The following is a 26345-nucleotide window of genomic DNA, read 5'->3' as shown; positions in this document are numbered from 1 at the left end:
GGTGGTGGTAGGCTGTCTCGACAGGAGTAGGGTACCTGCCCACGATATCAAGCTGCAAGATGACACAATTTGCGAAGGGGTTAGTACAAAGAAACAACCTCCTTATAAACTACATAAACAATATAATTTGAGATTGATACTTACAAATTGGGCCTCCCATGATTCAACACCCCCTGCTCCAAAATGCAAGCTTCCATATTGCTCCATTTGGATCCTTCGTGCCTCCACGTGCTACAGACTGGAGTCCTGCCTTCACTGCCTTCATTGCTTTCTTCCACTCACGCTTGTGAGCGGTGTGGGGCTGGCCCCTTGGTGGTTGACCTCCCTCGATCCTGGCAATCTCGGCTAGTGCCTACCTCTTAAGTGAAGATCTTTTATTGCTAAGTATGGTAACAATCTTTGACTTGGCCCATTTATCTGTGAACTGAACATTGGGAGGATTGGAATACCTAGAGCGAGGGTCTCATCAGCCAACCTTTTTGGATGGTCTTTGTAGTGAATAAAGCAATCTTTGTAGTTGTTAGCAATTACAAAGCGCATGAAGGCCATGATGTCCTTCCCTCGTGCATCCATCAAGATGCCTCCTGTTTAAGTGATGTCATAGTAAATTGTACCATCACCCTTTGGCACATCTGCATCATCTGAATCATCCCTGTCTCCACCACTACCCCCCCAAAGAAGGTTGCCATGCACCCCCACCGCTCTCCCTGCTACCACGCCTGCTACCCTGTCGTGTCGAGCTAGTATGCTAGCCGCTTGTTAGCTAGAGAAGCGACTCTCGACTGCATGGGAGTACCCTAGCCACTCATAGCTGGAGAAGCGATTGTCGATGGCATGGAAGTACGCCGACGGCTCTGCGAGGCAGAAGGACCTCCTAATCGTAGGGGGGGACAGCTTTGTAGTCGGCTAGGTTATCTCGACTCTGCTGGGGTAATCTCAGCTGGTGTGGGATTGGGGTGGTTTGAAGTCTGTATTACCGACTCCTGGGGGGTGTTTATAGTACCCATCATGTATGTGTATAACTCCACATGAGTGGGAGGGTGCCCCAAAAGGTTATATAAGTCCTGAAAGATATCTAGCCATGTAGGACCACACACGTATCACTACGGAATAGCAAGCACACCTGCATCAGCTGCGTGACAAAAATGCTGGATCTCACTAAACTAAATACTGAAGGATTAAACTAATGGGATAATTTCAATTCTCGTAACATTGACACCACTGCGACGGGAAACGCTCACAAAACCTGCAAATCCTTGAAAAACCCAGCAACACTCTTCGAAAATATGCACAAACTCTCAAAACTCACAAACGAAAGAGAGAGAACAAGCGTGATGGGTACAATCTCCCCCCATCGGAGTGGTGCTCTCCTTCCACCTCCTATGTATTTATGTATATTCCTCCAAAAAGCTTCCGATACGTGAGGTTGAAGATCCTGGCCACATGATGAATTGAAGAAAAGAAAAGAAGAAGATTACCATCGAGCATGCCCTTGTCACGAGATGCAAAAGAGAGGAAAAGAGAGGAGAAAAAAGAAAGGAGATAAGAGAGAAAAGAGAGGAGGGACAGAGAGAAAAAGAGAGAAGGAAAGAGATGAGAAAAGAGACAAAAAGAGAAAGAAAGAGAGGAGATAAGAGAAGAAAATTACCACAAAAAGAGAAGGAAAGAGAGGATAAAAGAGAGAAGGAAAAAGAGAGACAAGGTGAAGGAAAGAGAGGATAAAAGAGAGGAAAATAGAGAGAAGGAAAGAGAGGAGAAAAGAGAGGAAAATAGAGGAAAAGAGAGGAGAAAAAAAGAGAGAAAAAGAGAGGAGATAAGAGAGGCAAATTAACACGAAAAGAGAAGGAAAGAGAGGATAAAAGAGAGAAGGAAAAAGAGAGACAAGGTGAAGGAAAGAGAGGATAAAAGAGAGAAAAATAGAGAGAAGGAAAGAGAGGAGAAAAGAGAGGAAAGTAGAGGAAAAGAGAGGAGAAAAAAAGAGAGAAAAAGAGAGGAGATAAGAGAGGAAAATTACCACGAAAAGAGAAGGAAAGAGAGGATAAAAGAGAGAAGGAAAAAGAGAGACAAGGTGAAGGAAAGAGAGGATAAAGAGGAAAATAGAGAGAAGGAAAGAGAGGGGAAAAGAGAGGAAAAGAGAGGAGAAAAAAGAAAGGAGATAAGAGAGAAAAAGAGAGGAGAAAAGAGAAGGAAAGAGAGGAGAAAGGAGAGAAAATTAGAGGAAAAAAGAGAAGGAAAGAGAGGAGAAAGGAGAGAAAAAGAGAACGCAATCCCTTATTTTCTCATGAATGCAATCCCTTTCTTCAATCATGCTTTCCCTTTCCATCATTCATGCAATTCCTTTCTTCAATCATGCAATCCCTTTCCATCATTCATGCAATCCCTTTCTTCATTCATGCAATCACTTATTTCCATCATTCAATATGCAATCCTTTTCTTGGAAGTGGGAAGTGGAAGGGGAAGGGGGAGGGAAAAGAGAAGGAAAAGGAAGGGGAAAGGGAAAAGCGAAAAGAGAAGAAAAAGGAAGGGGAAAGGGAAGAACAGCTAAGACTATCGGAGCACGTCTATAGATGCGTCTAACAGTGTGTCTATAGTCACAGCTATCTATTTTCCCAAAAGACAGACGTGTTTATAGACGTGCTCCAACAGATGCCTTTTTCTAAGAAATTAAAAAGGACATGCGCCCGACCACACTAGTACAAAAAAGATCCGTTCGACTTGCATACGACAAAGGACGAATCCAAAGAGAGCAACTTTCATAGAAGATCAACTATCAAGAGACTTACCTTGGATAGAGATATGGAAGCTTCTTGTCCTTCTTCAAAGTTGCTTCTCTTTCTTGTTCACCCTCTGCTTCTCTTCATTCTTCTCCCTTGCTTCTCTTTCTTGTTTACCGTCTTCTCTTGTGTGCTTGGGGATGATTGTGTAAGCTTGGAGATGAGTGTGGGTGCTTGGAGATAAGTGTGGATGCTCGGAGTTGTGTCTGTTAATAGGAAAGCAAGCCGCACGACATTAAAAGTATGTGAAGAAAAGCAAGCACGCTAAAAGTAGGTTCGAAAATCAGCTCGTAGTCTAAAAGCGCATCTATCAATGCATCTACACTATGTTTTAGACGTGCCTATAGATGCGGTCCACAGTACAGATGCGGTGTTAGATGCGCTTGTAGACGCTTCATAAAGTTTTGACATTTACAACTCATCCAAGAACAAAATTTTGGGTTGTTTATATGTAGGATGTCTTCATCTTCAACAAGTAGCTCCAGTGAGGATGAATCCCTTCGTATCCACCATCGTGAAATGTGGTTGGAGCAAAAAATCAAATGTATGTGTGATCGATGCCGAGGAAACATGTATCGTGCATGCATAATTACACTCAATCACATCTCAAAGTATGGAGAATGGGATGCAACCGTTAACATGGTAAGTGTTAAAGAGTTAAGGTTGATTGAGATACATATGGGCATCATGTGTTTGAGTTATGATCCTGTTTTAATTTGATACAAGATGCAGTGCCACACCTGCATATGTTTCCCTATGCTTGTCGTGAGGAGGCGAAGTGTCGGCGATATGCGGTGGGATCTTCAAGAGGGACCATTACGGATGCATGGAGTGATGGTGATAGTAGTCCTCTGCCATTACCTCATGAGGCTGTGGAGGAGGAGGTGTTTGATGATATGGTGCAGGATTTATATGTCCATCAATCCTCAGGTAGGGATGATAGCATGGAGTAGGACGATCTTTTTATCGCAGCATCGACTCCACTGTTTGAGGGGTGCACATTCTCTGTTCTACATGCCTCCCTTGAGTTACTAAACTTGATTGGATGAGAATTTGGGACGGTTCCATGACTCCTCCACCACGTGGCATGAGTCGGTAAGGGTTTGTAACTATTATGTGCTATATTGGCTGGCAATAAAGATTACCCGCTAACACCAGCTTTTGTTTAGATACTCCATCTTTTATCGTTTACCATATTGGTCTCACCTCAAGATCAATCACCTGCTTGATCCCATGCATATCTTCAAGAATGTGGTGTCTACCATTTGGGAACATTTGAATGGGACACAAGATTCCATAGGCATAAGGGAGGATTTACGCACCACAGGGAGGATGCATGAAGCTTGGCCACAAGAGAGGCCAAATGGACGTGTCTTTTTATCTCGTGCACCGTGGAGGTTATCAAAGCTAGAGATGGTGGCATTGAAGCGAGCTATCACTACAATTCGTACTCCCATTGGATGCATGAGGTGTTTGAAGGGGGCCTTCATAAAGAGCAAGAAAAGAGATGTAGAGCAATTATATGGCTTGAAATCTCATGATTGGCATAAGATGCTCAAGTAAGTATTTTATGTGCATAATATCTTTTTCCTTCCAAATTTGTGAGTGAATTAGAAGCAACTAAACCATTCCTCGTGTGTTCAGTTCATACTACCTACTAGCATTTCTCATAGTGCATTGAACTCGCATTGAAGGACGTGAAGGATTGTATTTACAAGATGGGTAAGCTTGTGAGGTACTTTATAGGATACAAAATGTGAATATTGTATTTACAAGATGGGCAAGCTTGTGAGGTACTTTACAGGATGCAAGGTGTTCATATTACTAATATGGCATACTTTTTCCTTTCTAGGTATGTGAGCTCAAAGGAAATAGATCCCACCACGCTTGAGAATGCTCGAGTTATGTCATTGGAGGTGGTTTGTTTAGTGAAGGAGACATTTCCACGTTCTATTCTCATAAGCCAACTACATCTCATAGTGCATTTGGTGGCTGAGATTGCTATATGCGGTAGTGTACATGCACGATGGTTGTTCTTCCTTGAGCACTTCATGAAGACCTCAAAGGGTTTCGTGAGACAAAATGCAAGACCTGAAGGTAGCATGGCCGAGGGTTGGTTGGTACAAGAGTCACTTGTATATATTTCTGAGTTTCTTGTTGATGAGGATAGCTCTCTCCCACGACTATGAAGAGATGATGGAGACCTAAGGATGACCTCTATTGTGCCTCAAGGGAAAGGACGCAGCAAAGTAATAGACACGGAGTTGCTTAATAATATCAACCTTTATTGCATGCTTAATAGTGATGTGATGAAAAGATGGGTGACAAGATACGAGGATGCAAAGGCAAGAAGACAAGGAGAAAGGGCTCTCTTTCGTACACACCACGGATCTCATGTGCCATACCCTCAGCATCTAAGAGCACTTCCAAAGGATATTCATGTGGATTGGCTACTTGCCGAAATGGAGAGAGCGAAGAGAGATGAGGGGACGCATATCACAATGGAAGAATGGGAGTATGCTAGGGGATGCATGAGTAAGGTCGGTAACTTGAAAGGTATGTTGTCAAAGGGATGGAAAAGAAAGTCTACGAATTGCAATCTATATGGGTTGCAAGTACAAAAAGCTTATTAGAAGCTTGATTTTTTTAACAATAGCAAGGCCGCATCAACACTACATTAAAATTGATATAGAATGCACTATATCTAACATGTCTTAGATAATGGATGCTTGATATGGATGAGTATGCTCATGCATAAAAGGACTTCCCAAAGACAAATACAATGTTAGGATAATAAAAAGCACTATCCCATATAAATCCTTGATAACCAATGCTTGACACATTCAAGAAATGAGAACATGATAGAAAAAGACCAACACCAAAACTATAACAATTCAAGAATGTTTTGTAAGAGGAAGTATAGATAATGAGATGCTTGGAGACAACAGTAGCTAACCCAACTCAAAATTTAAAAACTATATCTGGAGCATGATATAAAAGAACAAGCTTGCTTCATGTTGTGCAAAACAAGAATCACATTCCACTATACCCTATCAAAGATCTACACCATCTATAGGAATAAACAAATAATTATAATTAAGGTCAAAGCTAATTCTAATGAAAATTCCTAATTCAAAACCCAAAAATGAAGGTCGAAGAGAATTCCAAAGAGAAATCCTCAATCAAATTGCAACCAAATGAGGGACCTATTAAAGAAAAAGGCTCTTATAATAAAGATTACTTCAATCCATAAGAACCAATGAAATTCAAATAACGAAGGATGATTTATCTAGCTATAAAGATAGATGTGTCATCCATTCATTTGGATATAAGAATAGGGGGGCTATGAAAGAAAAAAATCCATTAATTTGGCTAAGGGAAAGTGAGAGGGGGTGAAAAGGAAAGGCTCATAATGCTCATAAGCTAAGATACGACCGAAAAAATTGAGATATTTCTAGATACAAGTCCAAAACTCCTTTAAACCCGACTCCTGCAGGCTGCTGATCGCCTCGCGCCTCTGGCTATTGCCATTGCCATAGGCATTCTGCCTCACTCCCTCTGCCATCCCCTGTGCATGCCTCCGCCTTAGTCCTCGCACATCCACCTTCTAGTTACCTTGCTCCTGAGTAAGGTTTGTTGCTTCACCCTCCAATCCTGGATACCCTGGAGCAGCTCAAGGTGGCAGAGCCCTGGGCTGGAAGAAGGCGAGAAGCCCATACAACGCGGGGGTTGGAAATGCACAGTGTTAAATTATCCCAGTGTGATGAGGCTTGGAAGGACGGCGGGGAGTATGCAGGGTAACATAGAAGAACAGCAAAGGGCAAAAAGGCCTTTTGAAGGGTAGAGGGAGTGATCGCTCGACGATCAAGTTGAGCAGGCACCCGTGATGCAGGGGTGACTCGGAGAGCAGAGCATGCACCCGTGATGCAATTTTGGGGGGGTTGACGCGGAGAGAGAACAGTGGCCGAGGTGGATGCGGAGGGAGCGTGGCCGAGGGTAGAGAGGGTGAGGTGGAGCGAGCAGGGTGGCAAAGGGAAGAGCGGCGAGGCAAGGGGAGAAGGGTGACGGAGGGCAGAGAGGAGGGAAGCGAAAGGAGGGTGGAGGCAGAGCAGAGAGGCCGAGGGCAGAGAGGTGGAGGCGAAGGGACAAGGCGGCCGAGGGCAACAAAGAGGTGGAGGCGGAGGGAGGGTTAGTTTGGTTTGTTATTTGGTTAGAGTGCGTTAATCAGATTAGCTTACATTAAGGGTTTTTAGCTTAGGTTATTGGTTCAATTAAATGAGCAATGAAATTTTTACCACCAAATTCCTAATGGCAAGACATTTGAAACATAAAATTACACACCGAATGCAAAAGGTTTGATGCAAATCCGATGTTTAGATTAGGAGATATGGAATTTAGGACACCCATTGAGTTCGCTAGGAGAAGAAAGGCGAGAGGCAAACGAAATGCAAGCAGCGGCGTTGGTGATTTTGGGGCGGGCGAAAGACATGTAGAAAGAAATGAGAAAACGTTGGAACCCAAAAATTCCATTATCGAGATCCTTTGCATATACATCATTGCGAACTCAGATCTTCGATTGCTGCATCCCCGTTTTTATATTTACTTTGAATGGAACACGAACCATCGCCAGAAGCTGCAATGCTATCATAGATACGATCTTTGATACAAAATGAGCAGGTAAGCAAATCGAAGAAATACCTGCAAAACAATCGATGAAGCATATAAAACAGGTAGATCAGTGGAAATAAACTGGCTGGCGGTGTCGTTGATTGGATACTGTCACGCTTGGTTTAGAGAGACGCCTTAACATTTTGCGACTTGGCAGAATGAGTGGTTAAAGTAAGTTATTTATGTAAACCCACGCTAATTTCTTCTTGAGAGCTAAGCCCCAACGCACCACTGAGTCTACAGCCCTTGTCTTTCCGATCGGCAGCGCTGCCTCAGTCTCGGCGAAGGCCTCGGTGGCACCGTTTCACCAGCTCCAAAGATTGTCGCAGGCCTTGAGCCAGCGTCATCCCTTCCCGCCCCGAACCACGATCATCTCCTTGTGATATATTTGAGAAGATGTCGTTAACAAAATATGCGTTTTTCGCGTGGAATGAGAGCGCGCCTAGTCTGGAAGCATAACATTGTGGGCGATGCGGAGATTTGCGTGTACGACTGCAAGTCTGACCGACGAGCGAAGGCAAGGCGTCTAGCTTGATGGGTGCGACATTGGGTGGCAGTTCCAACGTCCTAAAATTGATCATCGCGTGCCTAAAGAACTCCCCACCTCTGTGAACGTCTCGTCCCGGAGAATTGCAGTTTCCGATGATGTCCGGATGGACGTCAATATAGTCAGTTGGATCGAGGTTGTTCGCATCGAAGCAGAGGTCATCGAGGAGGAAGAAGAGGCTACTATGAAGCTCCTGCTGCCCATCGTGCATCAGTGCCGAACGTCTCGCGGCCGTGAGCCTTCATAGTAGCCTCGTCTTCCTCCGGATGACCTGATGATACACAGGTGATCCACGAGGAAGAAGAGACCACTATGAAGGCTCACAGCCTCCAGACGTTTGCATCAGGTGATCGTGGAGGAAGAAGAGGCTCATGGCCCCGCGACATGCACTATGGGCTTGCAAAAGATGAGCTTGGGCGATTCTCACGTGTGTGGAGAGGCTACTTGGAGATGATGAGCAATCCAAGGAGGCACCTCACAAACCTCTAAACTATATACTCATTCAGTGTTCACACAACCTCTACCTATATAGTGATTCATTGTTTCCACAAAACCTCTACACTATATACAATGGAACGTTTTCATTTTCACCCCTAAATTTTTTTCCCTTAATTTTATAAAATCTGAAATTTCGTGGCAATTTAGTTCTATTTTACTAGCTAAACAATCTACAACTTCTCCAGAAAAGCCTTCAAAATTTTAAAACCCCAAGTTTTTTTATTTGTTTAAGAAAAAAATTGTTTTTTATGAACACTCGGCTAATTGCTTCTCTTATATATATATATATATATATATATATATATATGCAAATATGTACTTGGGCTTTACTGCTTATAAGTGACAAGAAAGATTTCCTAGACTACTACAAGTTCTTCAAAAAAAACATACACATATATATAGGGTGAACTAATAAACAAGGAGGACACAAACTCTCAAGGAGCACTAGATGTTAACTGCATGAGCAATTTAAGTCACTTTCAATATTAATATGGACGAGCCAAAACTTTAAATTAATGTAATTACCCTCAGACACACCATGGTTTACCCAAAATATCCTTGGATACCTTATCCTCCTTAAGATCCCTAGCATAGGCAAATAATAGACTTAAGAATAAGCCTTGAGAGGTGCTATTAGAAAAATACAAGGTACGTCCAAGGGATATTATATAAACCCATATAAACTTTCCTTTCAAAGGAAAAATTTTATGAATTGAAAAGCCGCTCATGTATGTATATTTTTTTGAAAAATCCCTATTGTCAAACCCACTATGTTCTAGTTATAATTTTAGAAAAGATGCAATATCTCGAACACAAGAGAGTCTGACCATCATGCTCTCATATCCTCCTCTAAGAAAATGAAGGGTGTGATAAGCAAGTTTCACAATTTCTGACCATGTGCCCATCTCGAATATAGAAGACCATCATGATCTCATATACTTCTCTAAGAAAATAGAGGGTGTGATGAGCTACTTCATAATTTGTGACGATGTGCCCGTACGTGAATCCACATGTGACCAAATTACAACCACCTAGGAACCAACCCCAATGACTAAAAAACTCATCATGCTCATAATTGAGGAAAAACTAATATTTTGGTGGCCACCCCAACATGCACATGTTCAGTGCTCTAGGAAGTTATGCCAAAGCCATGTGAGCACCAAACTTGGATATTAGTGAGGAAAATCCTTGAAACCCACAAGGGCTTTTTTCTAGCATTCTAGCTAGCATCAAACTTGAAATTTGATCTATCTACCTCTCTAAAGATCACATGGGAGACGTATTTCCCAAGGCATTGCCTGGGGGGGTTCACCTCAAAAAATGTTAGTATACCATGTGCATTCAAAAGAAGGGGTATTTTAATTCAACTTTTTGAAACAATGTAAAAAAATTACAATAACAAGACGGGTTTTTAAATATAACTTTAGAAAAAAATCACTTAGTTCATCAGTAAGGAGTTTTTATTTGGGGAATTTTTTTAGTTGAGGGGTTTTTTAAATACCCCTTGAATGCATGTGATACATATAATTTCTTAGTAGTGCACCCCCCAAGGGCATTGCCAAGGTCAAATCTTGAAACATTATAGACATGAGATGTCAATTTGAGAGAAAGCATCAACAATGCATACGTTATTGTATAGGTAGGGTGGTGACACACAATTTTTTGACTTCCTATGTGCATGCAAGGTCCTTCATTGCTAGAACTAGAGTCTATAGTGGTGTTTTATGCCCTATGATCATGCTAGGAAAGAGCATCTGCCTGGGCAAAGAAATTGATAAAGGATATCCTATGGACCCATTCCAATACAGAGCCAACTTTGTACGAATAAGATCCATGAGCAACATAATGATAAAGGTTCTAGAAAATCTAATTTTACATAGATGAAATTAAAACCCCAAACTAACAAGATCATGATATGATTGCAAACGATCTTAACATTAGGAAAATATCAAGGTTCCTTGGCCCCCATTATATGAAGCAACAAGATGCAGATATTCATACCATATGCAATATAAATCACTTGGCATATTCGAGCTTGGTAGTGCAAGCTTGTAACCCGAGCGGGGGAGAGAGGTGTCGTAGTGGATGCATTTATCCACCACGAAGGACTGGTTGAAAGTTATTATTATCATTCCCAACATAAATCCACTTGGCATTATAAGGGCCACATTAATAGGTTTCCTTGTAGTCTAAAGGGTCCATCCATGAACTATATAAAGGGACTTACCATACACATTTTATTGGATAGGATTCATTAAGAGTGCCTTTTGAAGTGTTTTCAAAAGGACGAGATGATGATACAGTTGCCACAAATTTAATACATGGTCAAACAAGCCAAAACACAAAGTCAATCATGGATTATGCTAGAAAACTCTAGACTCTTCTAACACTACAATGTCTTGCGTAGTTTTTTATAATTTTGATGAATCTTGTAATAATAATAAAATTCTAAGTGTAAATATAACGATCAATATGTGCATTAGAACAAAAGCGTCGATATATCTATCAAGTGTCATGCAAACCACATAGAAGAAAAGGGTATAGCGTTCACTAGCAATATGTAAGAAGTTTTATTCCCTTGTGGGATTACAAAAACATTACATACATAAGGGGTACTTACCCCTTTTATTAAATGCAATTGATGTAGGGGAGTCTTAAATAGATAATACCTTGAGGGGAAACTTATACTCAATATAAAAGAGACTAGCTACCGAGGAGCGTTTAGAGACCTTGTCAATCTCCTCTATGTGCATCACTTGCAGAATAAAGATATCTCGTCCTCACTTTTGCATCCCCCTCCACATCCATAAGTGCCTTTGCATTCACAAAGAAGCCATGGGCACTGTGTGTTTGCAACACAAGAACAAAACAATGTCTACAAATGTTCTACACCTGGCTGCCCAAATGAATGTGAGTCATGTGCCAAATTTAGAACTACTATATAACAAAAGATTATCATGCAAAGAGATAAACATGATAAAATCACAAGAAGAGAATTCATGGGGAGGTGCTAATCAAGGGAAGCGTCAAAGAATCTACAATGAGATGGTTTAACTTTTTAATTAGCATGCATGGTTTTTGGTGTGGAGACAAGGACATATAGATTTCATTGAATTCTCTAGCATCCTTTAATGAGGGCATTCACAAATATCTAAGGATGCACATGGAGTCTAATACCAAAATTCCATAAATTTACACTCAGTATAGTCAAAGTGCCTAGAACTTCGCATGAGTTGTTTTTAAAATGATCCAGCTTATGATGCTAATGCATGCCATACCACAATAAAAAACATCTGAAACAAATATTACTGCTATGGCACAAAAGTCTAACATACATAGGATAAATTTTATGTAGCCAAATGCAATCGTAGGTTGATTCAGCTCAATTGCCAGTTTTGTGATTGTCCTGAACTAGCATGGTTGAAAAGACATTAGTTGTTGTCTAGTCCGGTGGCATGGTTAAGCAAAAATTAATAGCAATATATTGTTATTTTACTAAACCAGCCTGGTGGTTGGAACATCATGCAACCGTGGCTTCTTCAGCTCAATCACCAGTTATGTGATTGTCCCATAGTTTGGGGAGAGTTTCGATGACCTCACTGAATGTTTGAAAGAGGGGGATAACTTCGCAATTGTCACAGATTGTGGGGAGAACGAGGAAGATGACCCATACTTTCTGTTGTAGTGCACAAAGCCTAAGTACAAGGTTGACGAAATATTTAAGGATAATTGGGAACAACCTATGAGAAGTGGGATATAGTAGTTGGAGCTTTTTGGTACAAAAAAACATCCAAGAGAGGTCGCAATTATGAACTACTACATAAGAGTCCACAAACATGTGTGTACTCTCATCTAGTAAGAGCTACTAAGTTCCAGATGCAACCTGTACTACAACGAAAGAAGGGCAAGGGTGTCTTCAAATTGGATTTAGACAAGCATGACACATCTTGGGGTGTCTTGGAGTGGTGGACAAGGACGACTGAGATAGTACTAAGAAAATGTATGTAGTCTCATTGCAAGGAAACAATATGTCCACTTGTCCTACAAAATGGAATTTGTATTTGAGACTACTTCTTTTTAGTATATTCCAAACAACCACCGTGCTGGTTTTATTAAATTGTTTTGTAAATCCCATGGTTGTTTTTAGTATATCCCAACAACCACCACGCTGGTTTTCCATAACGAATCCACACATCCTACATTGTAATAATAGAAGCAAACCATTGCACTGGCGATAACTTATCCTACACTAATCTTGCACTACTACCGTGCTATCCCTACACTACTACTGTGCTATCCTAAAATTTGTTGCACAGTGCTATACTAAAACAGTGCCCTTTAGACTGTTTATCGTTTCGTTAACCATCAGATTTCATCCCATGCTTGCTTTTAGTATATCCCAACAACCACCGCGTTGGTTTCCCATAACAAATCCACACACCCTACAAATCGATTCATCTTGTAATAATAGAAGCAAACCATTATGCTGGTGGCTGTTCATATCCTAGTGCTACCAACCACCGCATTGGCGATAACTTATCTTGCACTAATCTTGTAGTACTACCATGCTATCCCTACACTACTGCCATGCTATCCTAAAATTTGTTGCACAGTGCTAGTGCCCTTTAGACTCGTTATCATTAACCGTCAGAACCAATAACCGTCAGATTTCAACCACCAGGCTACTTAAAACATTTAAGTACTAACATGGAAGCACCATGAGAATATCCACAAGTTCAAGAAATGTATGCAAGATTTTTATTATTTCAAAACACAACGACATTTTGCTTTTCCAAGGAAATTTCAGACTCCAACTATCTTATCAGCCTCTCTATGGCAAGCATCTCCCAGCTCTTGAGGCCTGTCTGCTACACAATGGTTGACCTCTTCACACACTTGCATTACACACTGCTTGCTTGACTCTTCCAACTTATAAGCCCATAGTAACTCCTCCTTTCATTGGGGGTCCTCTTCATCCTAGTCTTTGTGCTCTATACATCTTCGCGCCTCTATCATGTCTTTCCAAAAGAAACCTACATCATGAGCTTGACAAGTACCTTAAAGCAGCAAAAAAAACAATAGCCAGGGAAACTAATATTCACCGCCCTTGCTGACTCCAAGTAATACACCCATCGCCGAAGCATGTCCTCCTTGCAGCTATTTTCCTCCTTCTCCAGGTCTATTTCTATGAGGATGCCATCCAACATCGTTTTTAGATAGAACAACAGCATTCCAACGTTATTTGGGTATGCCATATCTTCACTGTAGGTGGATCGGTGTAGAGTTTTGGGGCTAGATTTCGTAATGGGCTCTTAGTTGTGTCTACACTGCATTTATATAGGGAGAGAGTTCATTGAGCTCGACCTTCTCAATCTTCAGTGTCATGTTAGTTTGGTAATCGAAATCCTTGAGTTCATTGAGCCCGACCTTCTCATTCTTCAGTCTCATGTTAGTTGTCTAATCAAAATATTTCATGGTAATCGAAATCTTTGAGTTCATTGAGCCTAGCCTTCTCATTCTTCAGTCTCATGTTAGTTGTCTAATCAAAATTTTTTGTCTCACATGTCAATTAATGTGCTCCAAGAATAGTAATTGAGGAGTTTCATGTTACTAGTCCACTTTATAGTTTTCACTACAATGTAATAGATTTATGTAAACATGTACAACAAAGGTTGAGAATACTTGGTCCCTCATGCTAGTGTAATGCTCAAAGTTGCCAATGTCCTTTGTGTGATCCACAATGCCATGCCATAGATTCTACTTTGCAAATCTGATAAACAAGTGTCCTAACTCACCTGGCATCATCACAACCGAATGAAAGTTATAACCATTAATTTAAGTTATGGAAGCTAGGCTTTAATGCTAGCAAAAGTTGTTATCCTTGTTGTTAAGTATGGTGTAAATTGCACCATCTAGATAGGGCACTAGGGGGAAACCCTAACCCTAAGCCTAAGGGGTACTCATGTATATATTCATGGTCATATTCAATACAACTTTGTGCACCATCTAGATAGGGCATTAGGAGAAAACCCTAACCCTAACCCTAAGGGGTTATCATGTATATATATTCATGTTCATGTTCAATACAACTTAGAGTATGTATAGGTAGCTATATCATGTGCACTCCTCTCTCTCTCTCTCTCTTTCCCCACTTTATCATGGTATTAGACCCTAGATTCTAAATGGTGGAAAAGAGCACCCAATAGAGATAAAGTAGATAAAAATTTCAAAGCAGTTCTTGAGATCCCATTATGCAATGTTCACATTTGTACATTACATGCATTATGTAGGATCATTGAGAAACTTGTTTTCCTATATATTGGATTTGCATGGAAACTTCGCCCTGAGAGCAGAAGAAAAGAGGCACTACAATCATTAGAAGCAATCCTATCAGAAATTGGTCTCCATGGAGGAGATGTACATATTACAAAGGATCTTTAAAAATCTACAAATGGAAAAGATGTTCCTATCAAGCCATTTATTGGTGGAGTAAAGGCTAGAAGATTTATGTCTCATCTAGAGAAAAGAAAAATAAATGGCAGTAAAACAACATACGTATCAAGGATAAAGTATAACTTGTGAAGAAAAGTACACAATGTTGTCAAATATCATCAGGCAAATGGATTGGCAAGAGATGTCAAGGCAGAAGTGTGGAAATGCTTAGATAAACTTTTTGTCTTTTGTGACCAAGCCACCTTTAGCAAAAATGATCAACAAGCATTCGAAGAAGTGGTAAAGAGTTTTGGAAAGGTAATGAAAGAGGCTTGGACAACATGTAACATCACTCATTACATGGTAAGAACAATATTCTATTTTTGTGCATGTTTTTTTTAAAAGCAAACAATCTTAGTTTTATGTATTCTAATGCCCACTTGCCTATGTATCAAAATAGCATATAATTTACAATCACCTTCCTTTCTTTGTAAAAAAATACGGATGCCCTGCAATTTGGTCCACACAAGGAATGGAGAAATCACATTACATGGCACAAAATGCATTCTTTAGACATATACAACATTTTGGAGGAAAACAGAAAGTCAATAGTTTAAAAGAAGTCTTCCATTGGTTCTATTGAGGAATACTACAAAGACTTCAAGCCAAGAAGAAAGTTAACACATCACAAGTTAAGCTAGTTTTTAGGTTGGCTCAAAAGGAAAGAAGGAGGCAAATTTTGGAGAACTCAAATGCAGCACAAAGACAAGCTCAATGGAGACACTCAAAGATATTTGTAAACCACAAATGGGTAGATAGAAGCTAAGTGCTAAACTTTGTTCATATATTGGTGTCATCAAACGTAACAAATTTTTTTTTGCAATGAACAAGACTTGGATCTTTCATTCATAAGAAGTCATTGTATGCAACCATTGAAAACATTCTAAAATGACAGTGTTCTCACAATTCAACCTTACTTCTATCTTGTAAAATATACAATGCCATACCGGCTATCCTTCCAATGGTTTGCCAACTTTGCTTGGAATCTTTCTTGTGACTTTGATTGGAGACCTTTTTTTCTTGAGCTGAGGAGCAACTGAACTCTTCTCATCTTGTGCAAGAGTTGTTGTGGTCACAGTTTTCTCTTCAACTAATTTGTCGGGAAGGGCCACCAAAGAAGGCTCTCAATTCCTAATGAGCTTATGCTTTCCATAAGCTTCCAAGGAGAGGGGATTCTTTACACCATAAGCTAGTGCCCAGGCAATATATGTCAAAAAGTAGCCAGCAGCTCTTGAGCCTTGCTTTCCAGCATAACACCAAAAATAACTAAAGCAGACCGCTTCTCTATCAGTATGATCTTATCTGTTTGCCATGATATAGGATGACCACCCAAAACTTTTGACAAACACTTGAAAAAATAAGTAAGAGCAACTCCATCGTTGCTAAGCAATTTGCTAAAAATCAGTATCTTCATAGCCAAAAGGTCTTTAATATAATGAGAAAGGCTTGATAGTTTACCAAGCCCAAGAATTCTACTTTCAGTTGCCCTCAGGAGAAATGTGTCATCTTCAATGAACAATTGCCATACGCAAAACACACTTAGATTTAAAACAAACCATCAAACTACATATCCAAACTCCAAATGCAAGAAAGGTAGGTTCCTTACCTCAATATTCTCATCTTTCTCTAGTATATCATCGTTAAACAAGGAGATACCCATCTCCTCCTTCCCCTCGGAGCTGTCACTGATATCCAAGCTTGCTGTGAGGTTCATTCGTGCTTGGGTTTCCTGGAAGATTGTCTCATCCACCTCTTCATACATTTTGGCTTGCTCAAACCAGATGGACAATGCTTCCGAAGCATCGAATTTGTCCTCCAACTCTAACAAAGGATCTTCCTCAATCCTTACTTCCTTGTCAACCCTACAAGATTGTGCAATAAGGGCAATTGCATAATCTTCTCTCAAATTAAATAGGCACCGTACGTCATACAATAAGAGATACTCTTTTCCCTCAATATTGAATGAGGGAAGAATGGGCACAGTGAGATCAGAGCTCTCAACCTCAACATCATCCACTATGACAACATCTCTTAGGGTCTCATTTTTTAAGGCCACTAGGTCCAATGCTGCAACTGCAAGCTCCTCCTCTGTCGGGTTGATCTTCTCTTCCATTTCTGGTAGGTCTGACTTTTCCTTTGTTTCTTCTTCCTCATCGCTATCCTTTGGGTCCTCAACTGATCCATCAACATAGTGTACATACATGGCAAATGCAAGTGACTCTTCAAGTATTCTGCAATTGCCTTGCGTACAGTGCATATTCCCTTGTGGTAGTCTTCAAAACTGTCAAACAACTTGTGCATTTGATACCTCATCCTATCATTTGTAGCAATGTCCTTGACATGTACAAAAGTCTTACTGTTGACAACTTTTGATCCTTCAATTGTAAGCTTGATCTCTCCAAGAAAATCCTTGTGTTGTGTCAGAAGAGACTGCAAATCTAGCTCCTTATTGAACATCTCATGGTATTTGTGATAGTATATTTGGCATTCTCACTTCTGTAGAAATTCAAAGAGAGCTGGGGTGACTTATTTTCCTCCTTCTGCTTTCCCTTAGCAACTGAATGTCCACCTTTTTCTGAACCCTTGTCACTGGGCTTTCTTCTCTTGACTGCATCATACAAAATAAAAAATGAGTCCTGCACATATAGCTTAAAAGAAACACAAGCACTCATAAAGAAATTCTTACCAGGAGATTCCTCCTCCTTTATAAGCTCAGAGGTCAATGGTCTTCCTGACAAGTCTTGGTGCAACACCTGCATCACCTAGATGGTTAGCTCCTCCTCTTTGAAAGTTTGCAAAAAAACATGATATGACTGTCTTTATAATTAAATACACTAAAATCAAGTTTTCTAGCAAAAAGTCCTATTGATGCAAAAACATCATGTCCAAACAAAATTCAGGTAAATCTGCAAGATATTTGTCTTGATCATTCAAAAGATGAAGCAAATGCCTAATAGATGAGGCAGTACAATTAGATAGATCAAGAAGGCACTTGGAAAGGTAGATCAAGACTATGGTGTATTTAAGTACCTGTATCCTTTCTCTCCATGGCTTTTGCATAAGTATAGGTAGGTGGGGGTGATGATGGGAGAAAAGCAAGGTCTAAAGTATTGTCCAGATGAAGATGAGGAAGAAGATGAAGATTCAAAACTGTTGAATGGATGGAGAAAAGTGAAGATAAGAGGAGAGGACTATTCAAGTCACACTTGTCAGCCACACATGGAATCAAGTATCTAGTGATTGCATGCACCTATTTTTAGACCAAGCTGCCGGACTTAATCATTCCCTTTGTCATCTCCATCTCTAGTTTCTTCTTCCTCCCTACAGGCCTGTGGCAAACAACTTCAACAGCTCTATTACACTGACCCAATATAGCTCCAGCTCCTTCCCCCAGACCCACTATAGCTCTATCTCAACCCATCAAGCTGACACCCATCAAACTATTATCCACAACCTCACCAGCTCTATCACACTGACCCACTACAACTCAGATATCAAGCTGACAACCATCAAGCTGTCACCCATCAAGCTCTTCTTATCTACATACTAATAAGGTTAGTACCGTTTGTAAACTGGTCTTTCTCAAACATTCTATTGACTCTTGTAGAATAATTTGCTAAAAAATGCGATATTCATGTTTCTTCAGGAAAACTACTCCAAATCGTGTTTTCTATCAAATTCTTACACACCTAGCATATTTTGCTAATAAACACGATATAGGGTGTTTTTATGGAAAAGAGCCTCAAATCGTGTTTTCTAGAAAAAAGTGTTATCCTCTATGGACCACGTATTGGCACCTAAGGAAAGGTGAGTTCTACAAAATCACAGATCAAGAAAACACTACTGCCCACATATATAGCAGATTCCTAAGTGGTATATATGAGTACCTGGATTTTTTTTGTCCATGGCTGGCCCTGGTGACTTGTATGTGGCTCTTGCACAGGTGCAATAAGGGTTGGGGGGATGATGGGAGTAAGGGGGGAGGGGGGGATGATGATGGCAATGATGGAGATAAGGATGTGGTGTAGGGATAGAGGAAAGTGTAGATCAGAATTGCTAGAGGGATGGAGAAAAGTGTAGATAAGAGGAAAGGGCACAATTTTCAATGCATGCCACATCTGTCTTGTTAGCCACACGTGTGAAAAACGGTCTTCTAGGTTCCTGTGCATTTATTACCTCATTATTGTTGGCACATATTTTGAAACAAAACCCCCTCTAAGTAGATTTACCCTTAGTTTCATTCCTATCTCTAGTTTTAGTTGCCTCCAACCTCACCACCTCCAGCTCCCCAACCTCACTACCTCACCAGCTCCAACTCCAACCTCACTACCTCACCACCTCCATCATAGAGTCCCATTGCAGCTCCAACTCCAAACTCACCAGCTCCATCACCCACTGCAGCTCTAGCCACAACCTCCCTAGCTCCATCTCACACCTCCCCAGCTCTAGCTCTAGCTCTACACACAAGCTTAGGTAAGCAATCTATCACCAGTCATTGGTTTTTCCTATTGTTAAGGTGAAATGACCATTCCATAGCTTTCTCTCAAAGACACTCTATGAGTTGTTTTTTTAAGCATATCTCATCTGCATTCTAGAGTTTAGGAGGATGGTAGAGTCCAACTGATTGATTAGAGTAGACCAACAAATTTGCTCAAAAACATGATTTGAGCTTGTTCTTTGTTTTTCTCCTCCATGTCGTGTTTTCTAGAAAAGTTTTTGCATGCTAGGTGTTCCTGATGTATGTCAAAAAAAATTTGCTGAAAAACGCGATTTCAGCCTTTTCTCTATATTTTTGCACCATATCGCATTTTCAAGCAAACTCTTGGGTTGCTGATTTCCTTGTTATGTTTGGGTTTTTTTCCAAGATAAGAACACGAGGTCTAAATCTTTAAAGAAGGGGAAGCCTATGCACATGCTAGCAAGGAACAGGAAGAAAAGAGTGAGCCAAAGCAAATCTATACTGATGGAGATCAGGAAGGCTCAGAAAGCCATAGGATATGCAGTACCCATGGCACCATCCAAAGGCTTGTCAGGGCAATATGCATGAACTGGCATGTGGATTTTAAATGGCAAAGGACTACACTACTTGCTCTCCAAGAGGCTGTTGAAGAGTGGCTTTTAGAGTTTTTCATGGACACCATGATGGTAGCAACACATGCACACAGGGTCACTATCATGAAGAAAGACATCCAAACACTTGTTAAGGTCAGGTATAGATATGACAAGATCCTCAATGCAGAGGATTGGGATGATCTCAAAATGAGAGATATCTTGTTGATACCTCCAGCCAGGAAACCTAAAGATGATGGAGTCAAGATTATAGAGGTATTTCACCAACATGAGACCAGAGGCAAGGTTGCTATGAAGAGTCCCTTAGGGAAAGAGTCAAAGAAATAGTGTCTATCTTGCAATCCCAGACATTAGTGAGGATGGTGCAAATTCAGCAAAAGCTCCTACGACTTAGACCAAGGATCAAAGTAGCTATCCAGATTGTGAATGATGACCTGACCTAGGACTTGACATAAGACTGCATCATGGATTTAGCACAAAAAGAAAAACATGTCACTTGCACAATCATGCTTCCAGCTCTATAGTCAGTATATCTTTCTATGTCAATTGTGTTTGCCTTTGTAGCATTCACTTTTTCATAAGCTAACTGAAGTTATTTTTTGTAGTTTTTTAAAGAGTCAGATCCACTAGAGTCTTTAGCACTCTGTGTATATAGTTGATCCAACTATATCTTTCAAGCTGAAAGATAACAAGACATCAACCAAAAGCATTTCCAAATGGTTTTGTTTTTGTAATTTGGATGTGGTTGATATAATTCTCCTCCCATATTGCTCAGAGGATGTTTCCTGATCTTTTCCACTACTACCCTCTATTGACAAAATCATGATTGTTTAAATTAAATTTATACCCTCTTAGTCTAATCCCCTCATGTTATTTGTTTCTTTTGCAGCAATCATTGGAGTTTGGTACATGTAGATGTACGTCAAAAGCTATGCTATACATTCAACTTTTTAAAGGGTACCCACCAAGATTTAGAATTGTAAGTCAGTCATTGCCTATACTTTTGCTCTAAAACGTGATTTTCAAGTTTTCTCTTGAAAAGTTAGCCATATCACATTCACTTGCAGAAGTATGAATTTTATAATTTGTTTCCCTTCATTCCCATTGCAGTTGTCTCAAAAGACTAATGGATGCACTAGACCTCCGTGATCCAAAGTTAAAGATGTTAGATTCAGCTCACCCAATGCCATTGCAGGTACAGTAATCATTGTCACTTATCTTTATCTCCCTCTTATTTTTGCACTCTTCATAGTCCAATATACATCTTAGCTTTCTATTTTGATAAAACAGACACCACAATAGGAGGATCCTTGCTCCTGTGGATGGAGGACTCTCATAAGTGCAAAATATACGATGGACACATACTTTTCAGAGAAACAACTTGAATTTGTGAGTTTCATTGCATACTATTCGAGAATTTCTAAATTCAATGCATTGATACAAAAAATATTGAAAACATTCTTTGTTTTTATTGCAGATAAAAGAGGATAGTTTTGGCTCTGAATATGTACATAGCTTCAGAGCAAAGACAATTTTGAAGTTGCTAGAGCACTCTTCCCCTTGTCCAGCACCAGACCAACCAGTCCATACAGGAGAGGGCTCAAATGGCACTGAGGATCTTTGAGTTGAACAAGAGGCTCAGATGGCCCAGGCACTAGCAATCTAGAAGATATTCTAGAAGGTGACGGTGTTGATGAGCTGCTTAAGCAATTCTCAAAGGATGTCGAAGGAGAGCTTATAGTTGATCTTTTCCAAAAGCCCAAGCCTATGCACGAGGACGCAAGGACATCAAAGCAGCATGAGGCTGAGCCCAAGCCCATGGACGAGGAGGCAGGGGCACCAAAGCAGTAGGAGGTGTCGATGCACGAGGAGAAAGTACCGATGGAGAATGTGCAGCAGCAAGATCCATAGCAGCACAGGCAGGATCCACAGCAAGATGTACAGCAGCAGGATCCACAACAGTAGCAACCTGAGCAGCATGTGGAAGATTCTCAAAAGGAGTCTCCACTGCAAAAAAGTCAAGGGAGAGATTTTGAGTAATAATAGAAAAACAAGTGATACTTGTAATCATTTTGTATTAATACATCAAATGTCAACTTTTTTTTTTTGTTGCAAGTAATACCTATAGTCAATAGCTTTGTATTATCTGAATTGTTATATTTACAATGTCCTTGCATTGAATTTTGCTTTTTCTCCTTTGAAGTATCTGCACAAATAAATTTTTAGCAATATGTAAATGTATTATGCAAATGTAAAGAGAATCAAATTAGGAGAAACATAGGGTGGAAACCAACTTACTTTCCTGTTGTTCAAAATGAATGAAAATTATTTATGGATATTGTTCTCATTCTCCATAATAATGTCATTGCGTAACTGATAGAGAGTGCATCATTGTCCCAGTGAGATGGATGTTAGAAGGATGCCATTCTCAAGAACATTGATTTCAATTATTGGACCTAATAACCTCTCATCTTGGTCCATTGCCACAAGTTTTGTGCCTATCATCCTGCAGTTGCTCTGAAAGTCAACATTGTCTTACAAACTTCAACTGGATAATCCTAAAAAATTCTAGAAAAACTATAAGTGGCATGAAAACGTTTATTTTAACTATCCTGGTAGCAATATTTGGTTTCACAAAATGTTGTACTTCCAAAAATAGTTTGGCTCTGTAGGATTCTATGATGCTGCCATCAGAGATTTTCCAATTAACTGTATTCCATGCTGGGAGATGTTGCTTTTTTAATAAATCGTGTGAGTGAGCATTGTCCATCAATTGATAAAAGTGATCATAAAAAAATATACCCGATTCAGCCAGCATTGTTGATTTTCTATCTCTGTACTATAGCTCCCCAATAGCACCATGTAAAGCATCAAAGAATCCTAATATGCACTCCATTGGTTGCCACTCTTCATATGATGAAGGATATATATTTGAACTAAAACAAAGAGACTGTCTGTCATGGAAAGAAATAGATATTTCATTTCAAGTATTTCATTACACAAATACACTTACAATTGGGTCTATGGTGTGGAAGATAAGTAGGATGATCTCGTAATACAAGTTCTCGATGCATGTAGACATGTTGTATCTGAACCTCTTTGATGCATCTTGTGCCTTCCATTTTTAATCTAAAATCTTTCCCTCTGCCCTTCCAAGAAGCCAAAAAAGTGTTAGTTGATTGTTGCTTTCTTTGCTCATTGGGTTGCATTAGAACCCAATCTCCTTTTGCCACTGCTATCCTTTTCTAGCTACCGTCCACATTCACAGTATTGGAAACTTCTACACATGAGATTAGTGAGGTAGGTCTTCGTGGCAAAGAGATACTTTGTACATCCACATCTTCGCTAGGTAGAGCGACAAATTGTTTCCTAGTGGCACGATCAAAGTTTTTGGTTGCCATTTGAAATCCTCACTCTAATACCTACGAAGTCAAAGAAACACACACCAAAATAGTAAGACATTAACAAAAATGAACGAAATTAAGGTTAAGCGAATAAAAGGTGAAAGGAGCTTATTGTCTTGAAAGTTGAAGAGCATCACAACAATAGTGATGCAACGAGGAATGCTTGTCGAAGAGAGAATGGAATGGTTCATTGTGGTGAAAGTAGAGGAATGCTTGTTGAAGAGAGAATGGTGCCGGAGAACAAGAGAAAGTGGATGGTTGTTTTGGGTCGCCATGCAGGAAGGTTTCAAAATAGAGCTCTATTTCAATTTTGGGTCCACATCTCTTGATACGACAGGCGAACCGTAAAGAATAAAAAACAAATCTTTTCATTAATGCCACATGCTTGTAACAACATAAAGTACTATTTTCTTTTTCATATTTTTGCCTTTTTTTGTGAAATTTCTATGTTACGTTGGCCTTCTCCTCATTGGTTGAGAGACATTTTTCCAAAACCCTAAAAGGCCCCAAAATGAGCTCCCTTTTTTCCTAATGCTGCACACAACTAGCAATAGCAAATCCTCAACCCACGACTCCAATAGCTACTTCATGAATGCCTAGCAACGATTGCTCACAATAGCAGCAAAAATGCCTCTATGAACAACGCAAGGACCAAATGGCTCACGACCACCCATGACATCTATGACATTTGAGAAGCACCCACAGTGACACGGAGGTGCTCCTCAACTTCATCATTGTTGCCCATTGATCTTTGCATATTTTCTCCTTTTCCAAGGTTCTCACACCTTAGGAAATAACACGTGGCATCACTTAAGCCAGCCTAAAGAGATAGGGTTTGTTAAGTTACTTCGGGAGTCAGTTAAGTTAAGTTACTTTGGGGTTAGGTTTGGCCAGAGGCAAAATTTGTTCCATGTGGCAACCTTACCCATATGTGCCACATCAACAATGCTTGTGCCACATCATTAGTGGGCCATTGAGTAGGATTGGCATGCTTGCCACATCATCAGGGGAAACTTTAGTAGTACCACGTCAGCTTTACATGTGGCCAGGCCACCTTAGCATGCCCAATTAGCATGATGTCGTAATGCCACATCATCAAGCCACGTGGCATAGTTTCATCTAGGCACACTTGCCACTCCATAGGCACACCTTGCATCTCCATGTGAACACAAAGGCCATGCCAGTAGTGCCTTCTAAGTATGGCATGTGAACACATAGTGTCACATCATCTTTTTTACCACTCTCCTTGGACAAAGTTTGGCACATATTTCAAATGGCCATAACTTTTGATTCAAAGGGAATTTCACAGAGCTGTAAATAGAAAAAATGATCACCAGATTGTGCTCTACACGATGAGGACATCACATTTGCATTTTGACTTATGAATTTCTCAAAATCATCAAATCCTCATCATCAAAACAACATTCTGATCCATTGCAACGTACCCAACACATAAAATGAGTCCAGATAAAATTCATTTGCTGCATCTTACGCTTCGATGTATAGTCTAGCTGTAGACTAGCACATCCTTAGAGGAGATTCAAATCCACCAAGAAGCCAAGTAACCCATTTCCATAGTACCCGATTAGTTCCCAATGGAATCAAGCCCTTCGGATCTATCATCGGTATTCACATTCACACACTTGGCATTTGGTAGTTCAGCATGTCAGTTTGACTCTTGGTAGTGATCTTCCTTGGATTTAGGATTGTTGCATACTTCTTGCATGCACATATGCCACTCATATACAGTCATTTTTATTGACTATTTTTGTAATTGGTTCCTACAGGCATACACATCAGCCTTTTAAAGCCTCTTGCTACTCCCGACACAGAGTTGTCATCTTTCAATATAGACTTGATCATTTGCACGCACGCAATTCTTCCACCATGACTTGGTTTTGACAATTCAACATAAGCCCCCATTGATAGCTTTCACATAGTGTTCTCAAGGGTAGACACTCTCATCGATACACGGATAAGCCTCTTGGACAGAGAACCAGACAATATCTAGCATGGAGTTATCCACATTATATCGTTGATGATACACCAGTCTGACTGTGGACAAGATCCATAGGTGGAAAGAGAACCTACTTCGACCATTCATTGCCACAGGGTATGTTCTAGCTTATGATGCAGACTCCAACGTCATTGGTCTTGAGATATTGGACATAGATGTTCCACACATTAGCATGGATCAACCGATAGTTTTTTATCATGCACATTTCTTGGTAAGCCCTCAGTATGAGGCACATTTGATGGTAAGCCCTCAACACAAGGTAGTCCCATCTACATCAGCACAGTCTACTTCTAGTGATGTATACCCATCACATTCATGCATGGGTATGACTCCACTTATTGTCACACCAAATCCACTTACTGTCACACCAAATGATGCAAATACATAGTACGAGTTCAGTTATGATCATGCAACTATTTAGCAAGGCAAGTCCTCAGTACGAGGCACTCCAATCTTCTGCAGCATGTAGAGATACATGCCACGGTGCATTCATCTCTTCAGGTGATTCCATTTTAACATCCATCACTGATGCTTTCACCTCTGACACGGAGCATACATTGGATGTAGTTTCCATGCACAGTACAGATCAGTAGATCAGTCTATAGGACGTTCTAACATCAGCTCAACCATGCCACATTGTACCACCCTTGGATCCTATAATCACCACCTCTTTTGATCATTAGATCATTTCTAAACATGAAGATATTTATGCATCAGCACAATACTACCCTAGTATAGGGGACATCATTAGGTTTAGCCATAGCTTAACTTGAGGAACCTCATTGTTTCATCATGGACTTATGGATGCCGTATTCATAATGTAGATTAGTGGTTGCATCCAAGACTCCATATTAGTCCCTACATTAGCATTTGGC

This window comes from Dipteris shenzhenensis, chromosome 18, assembly GCF_047967505.1.
Source record: "Dipteris shenzhenensis isolate YYH24624 ecotype China chromosome 18, Dip_SZ_1.0, whole genome shotgun sequence".
Taxonomy (NCBI): domain Eukaryota; kingdom Viridiplantae; phylum Streptophyta; class Polypodiopsida; order Gleicheniales; family Dipteridaceae; genus Dipteris; species Dipteris shenzhenensis.
The sequence above is the reverse complement of the archived record's forward strand: the minus strand, read 5'-3'. Positions refer to the sequence as shown.